We start from the raw sequence: 8,233 nt of genomic DNA, 5'->3' as shown, positions 1-8,233 counted from the left end.
TTTTGGCATCATAATGTTTGAACATGTTCAAGTCAATCAAAACTTGACATATTTATATATATTTTTAAAAATTCTGTTATTTGATATGTTTTTTTAAACTACCTTTTTTTTGACAGAAATTTAAAGAAATTGGTTATAACCTTCTAGAAATGGCAGACCTGTCAGACTTTCAAAGAGGCCAAATTGTTGGTGCTCGAACGGCAGGCGCTTGTGTAACAGAAAGTGCCTGAATGTTTGGCGTTCCAAGAGGTAATGCCTCAAAAGTAATGACTGCTTTTGAAAGAGAAGGGAAAACGTCCTCAGCCAAGCACAGGTCTGGTCGAAAGTTGAAGTTGTCTGAGAGAGACCGTCAGAATTGTTAGAGCAAATCGTTTGTCCACCCCCGTAACTTAGAGCCAGTTGAGTTCACACATTGAGTTAAACTATGGGCCCGGATATAAACGATGCTTGTATTTCTTCAGGGACAGGAGTTCAAGGCATTTTATTCCTTTATCAGCTGTCTTTGTTCTCAGATTGGTTTACTTCAGTTTCCTGGCTTTGCTCTTCAAGGGTTAATAACCCGGAACCACAAAGACAACCAAATCTGAGCTGCATTAGATGGTCAGCTTTCAATTGTACTGAACTCCCCTATCCTTTCACCCTTCAAATATATTGAACTAACAGCATTTTACACCAAATCAGCAACGCTGGCTAACAGTTAAAAAGTTAACATACCTTTAAAAAGGACTATCTTGCCCTATGGCCTAAGCTGCATTGGTGGCATAAAACATCTGGATAAGACAGGTTGTACCTGTAGCTAAGGCTTGGAGGGTGGGCAGTCTTGGCCCACTTTGAACAGAGAGGAAAGTAGCTGCTGTTCCAGAATGCATTTTGATGCTTTTTATTTGGTGTGGGGTTTTTTTGTAGGGGTGATGCTTATCTCCGATTTGAGGCTATTCAACCTGCACTTGATCACTGAAGACTTTCAATGGTCATGTAGCCAGCCTGATGTCGCAGATTGCTGTTACCTTCTCTCTGAAGTGGTACCTATTTATGAGCACTGCCTCCTATATTTGGAAATGACCAGTGGAGTGAAATTTCAGGGACTCTTTTTTATTTATTTTAGAGATGCCTTGTAACCTTTTCGGAGAAAGGTGGTGTATTAAAACCGCTTTAATAAATTGTATAATTGGATTGAAAATAAAAACAAAGCAAACAAAACAATGTGATACAATGTGAAAGAATGTGTGAAAAATGGAACTATGTAAATAAAGAACAATGTCTATTGTAAAATAGTCATAATGTAATGTAAGAGACTGGGTATAGATCTGTGTTAAATTATTGTGATGTTTTAAACTTGAAAAACTAAATAAATAAATCATTTTTAAAAACTGCTGTAATAAATAAATAGAAACAGAAAACCTATTCTTTGTGCTTCTTTGCACTATCTTTCATTACATCTCTTTCTGCACTTCATCTTACATATTCTGTCATTCACACCCAAGATGCTGGGAGTGAACTAGCTCAACCAGAAGAACATAAATGTGAGTTCATAGTCAGGATCTCTTAGTGCTTAATGTATAACTAATCTCCATTAAGTGATTCTGAGAATGGGGTCTTGCTTAAGAGAAGGAGCAGCGTGCTGCTAGATCAGACTCCAGGGTATTTAACATGCTTTGCAAGAATCTCAGCAAACAGCAGGTGGGAAGTGGGGTTTATTGCATTTGGGGGGGACTATAAGTTGCAATGACACTGTGCGGCCATTGTCCAATCCACTTGCCATACTATCAAATGTCTGGTCCCGTGCCAGATTAATGAGTGACTATACACTTTCTTTTAGGCTGCGCTCACATATACTTACTTGTGCTGTATTCTATTTGGTTTTGTCAAAGCAAGTTGTAACTATCTTGCTATGTATTTTATCAATTGTTCTGCCGGCGTGTTTCAACCGCCCATAATTACAGGGTAATTAATCCAGGAAGACACACACCACACGATAAAAGGAAAACCCAAAAGTTTTTATAAACAGAAAAACAGAAACAGCTCCCTTTTTAAATGTCAAAGGGATTTTCTGGTACACACAAGGCACAGGTTAAATGCAATCCAATTGCTCACCCAATAACTGGGAAATTGAGTCCAATTCTAAAGTCCAGAGAGTCCATACACAATCTTGAACAGCACAAAAACCACGATCTTGATGAAACAATGAATCAGATAAACTGCCACGAGGCTAAAACACCAGGTTGCACTTTTATATATAGCACTAATTACAGCAGCCCCACCCAACCACAGGTGGCCTCATTTTCTCTTGTAATAATCCTTCAGTTGTTGTCTCCTATGCATCACTCTACGCATGCGTGGATGTATCATTAATTCTTGTTCAGAATCCAAGGATGATACAGATGATTGATCTCCTCCTGGGCTGTCTGCCAAACTCCCCTCTTCCCTGTCACTCACGCTTCCTTGGTCAGAGGAGGCTTCGTCAGCAGATTCCATTGGGAGCAAAACAGGTCTGCGGCATGTGGATGTTTCCCCCACATCCACCTGCACATTCCTTGGGGCAGGAGCTGGGCCAGAGCTAACCACAACAATCAATTATATTAATGAATTCATTTATAGGTTTTGGCAGCCAATTCTGATTTATTTAATTAACTATGAGTAAATATTCCATGGCATGACATTTGGTGGAATTTGAGCCTGAGGTTGGACACATTTTAAATTAAAATTAATCAAAAAGCTAGATTTTGGCTGCTTCCAATACTACTGTATGAAGCATGACTTTCTATACAGGTATGTCCACTGGAAAATACTGAAGCTGCTTAGGAGCCAAATTTGCTGAGGATAGTTGTTCACGTATACATGCTATATTCACACTGATTCACTGGATTATACATTAGTCCACATTGATTCCTCCAGTGTTCTGGATACTCAGTACCCACTTGTCTGGAGGTCCTTTGACTGCTCCATTCCCCCAATCATATGAAAATCTTCCAACAATTATGAGAGTAGAAAAACCATCCAGCTAGTTATGGATCCAGTAAGTAATCCTATAATCACAAAGGATTGCTATAATAAATGGATTTCTATGGAGAGTCTGAACCTTTCAGGTCATGGTTATCCCAAAGATGCTTTTCAAAAGGCAACCAGACTTGCCTGATTTTTATCCTGGTAAACATTTATCCTTTGTAAACATCCAAGAACCTTCTTCCGTTCTCATTGAATGGTGGTGAATGGAAGGGTGTATATTCTTTGCAGAATATAAATGGATTGTTCTGTTCTGTTCTTGGATAAACTTAAGTAATGCACATACAATCCCTTCTTCAACTAAAGATAACACTTTATGCATCTCACTAAACAACTCCAGTCCATGAAATGTTGGTCCTAATAAAATTGCAATTTTATCATCCAAAGGATTCTTTGGTTTAAAGACGGAGTTGATCAGTCATAGTCCTTTTCTAAATTTATTTGTTTTACTATGGTCTTGCTGGGGAATCTGTGACCTTCCAGGAGTTGTTGGATTCTCAGCCAGCACAATCATGACAAGAAATCATAAAGGTCCCATCTCTGTTCTAGCCAAATAACAGAAAGTATTTTATCGAGGACGTCAAAAGGTCAGGGTGAGATTAAAAAGAAAATAAGTGGTTATAAAGGACCCATTTCGTAGATATGCATCATTGTGTTTTATTGCTATGTTGTGAATTAGCATAACCAATAGAAAAATATTTTTATCTCCATATAATGGACCCTCCCCATGTATGGTTCAGGCACAGAAAAATGTATCCATTTAAAATATCCATCATATCTGGCATCAACTTTGCATCATCTTTGACAGGACTGCAGCTCTCTTAAATTTATTATTATTATTATTATTATTATTATTATTATTATTATTATTATTAATCAGATTTGTATGCTGCCCCTCTCCGAAGACTCGGGACGGCTTACAAATCTAATAAATAATAATAATTAGACTTTTTAACTATGACTTTTTCAATTCAACAGAGAGAAATTTAAAACTTTGCTCTGATTTCTTTATTTAGCACCACCCAGTCATCTTATATTCTAGCTACTTATTAAATAATGGTTTATTTTTCATTTGATCCACATTCTTCTTTCATTACTTTTGGATAAATAATTCACACCACATTCAATAGTGCTTATATTTGACTGGCATGCATAATGCTAGGATATAAGAATTGACCATCTAGCGTGGCTTTCAGACCAAATACCAGCTGAGGGTCTGGTCAATGGAAAGAATGTAAGGACAAAAAGAGAAAGAAAAGTAGCAATATTTTTCCATTCAAAATCCCCCCACCCCGCCAGAGGAATTTTCTATTTTATTCACATTTCTCAGCCCACGGGCTCAATGGGGAGGAACTTTGGGCAAATTTCTAGCATGTTTCGAATTTGCCCTGCTCATTTAGCAGCCACACCAGCCTATGATTCATTAGGGAAGGCTAGGACTTTTCGGGATGCTCATAACTGAGCTGCCTCACTTATGACCAGAATATGATGTTTAATTTTAAACAGAGCACAAATATAACTGCTTTGAGAATGTGCCTCCCTTACCCACATTTTTGGCTATACAGTATTCAAATTTCTGGCATCTGTGAAGCATGCCTTAAAAGTATGCAAATACATACATCCACACTCGGAAGAAATCTGCTTTTGCATTCATTTGCAAATATGTGCCTTATTTTATATCTGCTCTATACCATATGTTTATACAGTTTCAAGAATCAGTACATTTTAATTATTATGCAGACCAGAGAATTTCATCTAATGGAGTATGTCACAATGCTGTTGGGTGAGAAAAGCAGCAGTCTGGAAAAAGATCTTCTCTTGCCACATTTTCTTTAAAGTATAAGAAAAGTAGGGCATCTCTGTCTGTGACAATTGCATACAATACCTGGAATTTTGGAGCTGCTTTACTGCCACAATTGCAGGTCTAGACTGACCAATAATCTAAGTGATGGTTCAAAATCTAGCTAATCACCTAAAAGTTAAATGGTGGAGAGAAATAAACCAAGGGGAATCTTGTACTTACAGATTCTCCTTCATTAATGTGCTCACAAAGAAGAATGACATCTTCCTAACTTTTGTAATTCAAGGCAGCTCAATCTTGACAATGTAGGGTTTTGTCTTTTTTCTAACCCAAATTGGTTAAAAAAAATGAACCTGACTTGTTTTAATTATCTTTGATTAGAACAAGCAGACAGTTCCCCAAAATAGATGCAGGCCATTTGGATACTTCTGCATTGTTGTTGTTGTTGTTATTATTATTGTATAAAACATAAATGTTGTTGTGACTACTGTGACTACTACTAGGGTCTTATGCAGGATGTACTAAAAAGTTCAAGATGATGGCAGCAATGGATCCTATATTTTTATGTGTCTACTTCTTGCTCTCAGATCTGTATTTTACCATTACAGAACCTGCTATATTTTAATACATATTGTTTGCCATCCCTAGTTATATAATGATATATAATAATAATAATAATAATAATAATAATAATAATAATAACAACAACAACAATAACAACAACAACAACAACAGAGTTGGAAAGGTCTTCTAATCCAACCCCTTGCTTGGGTAGGAGATCCTACACTACTTCAGACAAATGGTTATCCAACACCTTCTTTAAAAGTTCCAGTGTTGGAGCATTCACAACTTCTGGAGTCAAGTTGTTCCACTAATCAATTGTTCTAACTGTCAGTAATGTTCTCCTTAATTCTAAGTTGTTTCTCTTCTTATTTAGTTTCCACCCATTGCTTCTTGTTCTACCCTCAAGTGCTTTGGAGAAAACCCTGAGATATTGGAACACTGCTATCATCTCTCCCCTTTCCATTAAACTAGACATACCCAGTTTCTGCAACCATTCTTCATATACTTTAGCCTCCAGTCTCCTAATCATATTTGTTGCTCTTCTCTGCACTATTTCTAGAGTCTCAATATCCTTTTTATATTGAGGTGACCAAAACTGAATGCAGTATGCCAAGTGTGGCCTTACAAATGCATTATAAAGTAGTATTAACACTTTGTGTGATCTTGATTCTATCCCTCTGTTAATGCAGCCTAGAACTGTGTTGGCTTTTTTGGCAGCTACTGCACACTATAGTTGACCCTGGCCATTTCCATTTCTTATGGAAACTTCCATTTCTTGGCTTATTTTCTTTTAATTATTTCTCTATTCTTTCTCTATTCTTTCCTTCTGATATTTGTTCATCCTTTTTATTATTACTATTGTACCTGAAACTAAGTAGGCCCAGCACTTAAATGCTGTCTATTTTTCTTTTTAGCACCTGTAAATTGGTAGAAAGTCTTCACAATCCATATGCTGTATTTCAGATAAACATATAACAGGTGTATAAAGGCCTGAAATTTCACACTTTCACCCAGTCCCTTTTGCATAAGTGATAAAAAGAGAGAATGTGCTTGTGTTTGAAACATGTAAAATCAAGTCTACTTGTTTTAAAGACCAAACCCAACAAGTTTAAAGCCCACACTATTTCACATCTGGAAACACACTCATATGTATACAGCACAACAGTTTAACTCTTGAACTCCCAATGAATGGTAAAAATAAACAAAACAAAACAAAAACTGCTAGAACAAGAAAAAAAATTAAGAAAAATGAACTGATATGGCAGCTATTTATCTCAATGGTGTTCTGCGGGAGCTGGCCAGAGATAACCACAACAAATGGTAAGGCAAACGAGGATGGAAGATAAAGGTAGAGCGCTGTACAGCAGGCCACTGAAGCTGACTTGTAGATCTGAAGGTCAGCGGTTCAAATCTCATCACCGGCTCAAGGTTGACTCAGCCTTCTATCCTTCCGAGGTGGGTAAAATGAGGACCCGGGTTGTGGGGGCAATAGCCTAGCTCTGTTTAAAAAAGTGCTATTGCTAACATGTTGTAAGCCGCCCTGAGTCTAAGGAGAAGGGCGGCATAAAAATTAAATAAATAAATAAATAGATAGAGATAGATAGATAGATAGATAGACAGACAGACAGACAGACAGACAGACAGACAGACAGACAGACAGACAGACAGACAGACAGACAAACAAACAGTAATAATAGTATTAAATTATCCAAGGTGCCCACTTCCCCTTGCTAAATACTGTACTATAGTTTCCCTGCAAGCTGTAACATTTGCTGGGGGTGAAGGAAATGAAGCCCACAAAACCCAGCAATCTGTGTGTTATAAGGATGGACAGTATCATTTGTTGGTATCATGTTTGTGGCGAGAATGATGCAGGTAGTCTTTGACATGGGACTAAAGTTGAGACCAGAATCCTAATAAAATTGGAATAATTTTGGATACCAAGATTTAATTAACTCTGGGTAAATGTTCTATAAATGTATGGCAGTCTAGAGCCCTGCTGGGTTTTTCCTATGCTCTATAACAGTGTTTCCCAATCTTGGCCACTTGAAGATATCTGGACTTCAACTCCCAGAATTCCCCAGCCAGCATTTGCTGGCTGGGTAATTCTGGGTGTTCAAGTCCAAATATCTTCAAGTGGCCAAGATTGGGAAACGCTGCTCTATAAGATAGCTTTTGTAGTTTATTAAAAGATGTATCTCTGGCAACTTGTTGCAATGTACCCCACTTTACAGAGGGCGTTCTCTTTGGGAATTTGTCTGTCTAAAGGACTTTCAATTTTAGTATAAGAGCAATCAGAGGAGCAAACATGGGCCTCGACGTTGCCCATCTAGGTTAACTGTCCACTCTGATCCAGGGGATGGATGAACCCAGAGTAAAATGGATTACTGCAGGTGACACATTTTCTTCAATTTGGTTACTTTTGGGGAAAGTCTGTGTGGAAGGATTTCTGATGCACTTGGCAAGAGTTTAATTAGCCAATCCATGCCTGGATATGGCCAGGGCAAGGCTCCCGGGGACGGTCCTTTTGTGGGTCCGTAATTCCAAACTGGCTGGAGGGATTAAAGCTCTGCTGCCAGCTGTCAGGTTAGAACATGATGGATGTTCACTGATGGTAAGAACACAAAGGCAACACTGTGTGCCTAAGAGGCGAACGTGTTTCAATCTGTCACGGGTTGACATTTTTTGTGTTAAAAAGGAGGAGAATAGTTGGTGGGCCAAGAGTGGGGGCAGCTCATGCTCGAGGACCAAAAGGAGCTACGTTGCAGAGATGAGTCCTTTTCAAAGGAAGAAGAAAATGAAGGCACTTTGGAGGAAACAGAACCTTCATTTCAAACTTTGAATTCTGACTGGTGCTCAGGATCT

This window comes from Erythrolamprus reginae, chromosome 3 (genome assembly GCF_031021105.1).
Source record: "Erythrolamprus reginae isolate rEryReg1 chromosome 3, rEryReg1.hap1, whole genome shotgun sequence".
In the NCBI taxonomy this organism is placed as follows: Eukaryota; Metazoa; Chordata; class Lepidosauria; order Squamata; family Dipsadidae; genus Erythrolamprus; species Erythrolamprus reginae.
This window is presented reverse-complemented; position numbering follows the sequence as displayed.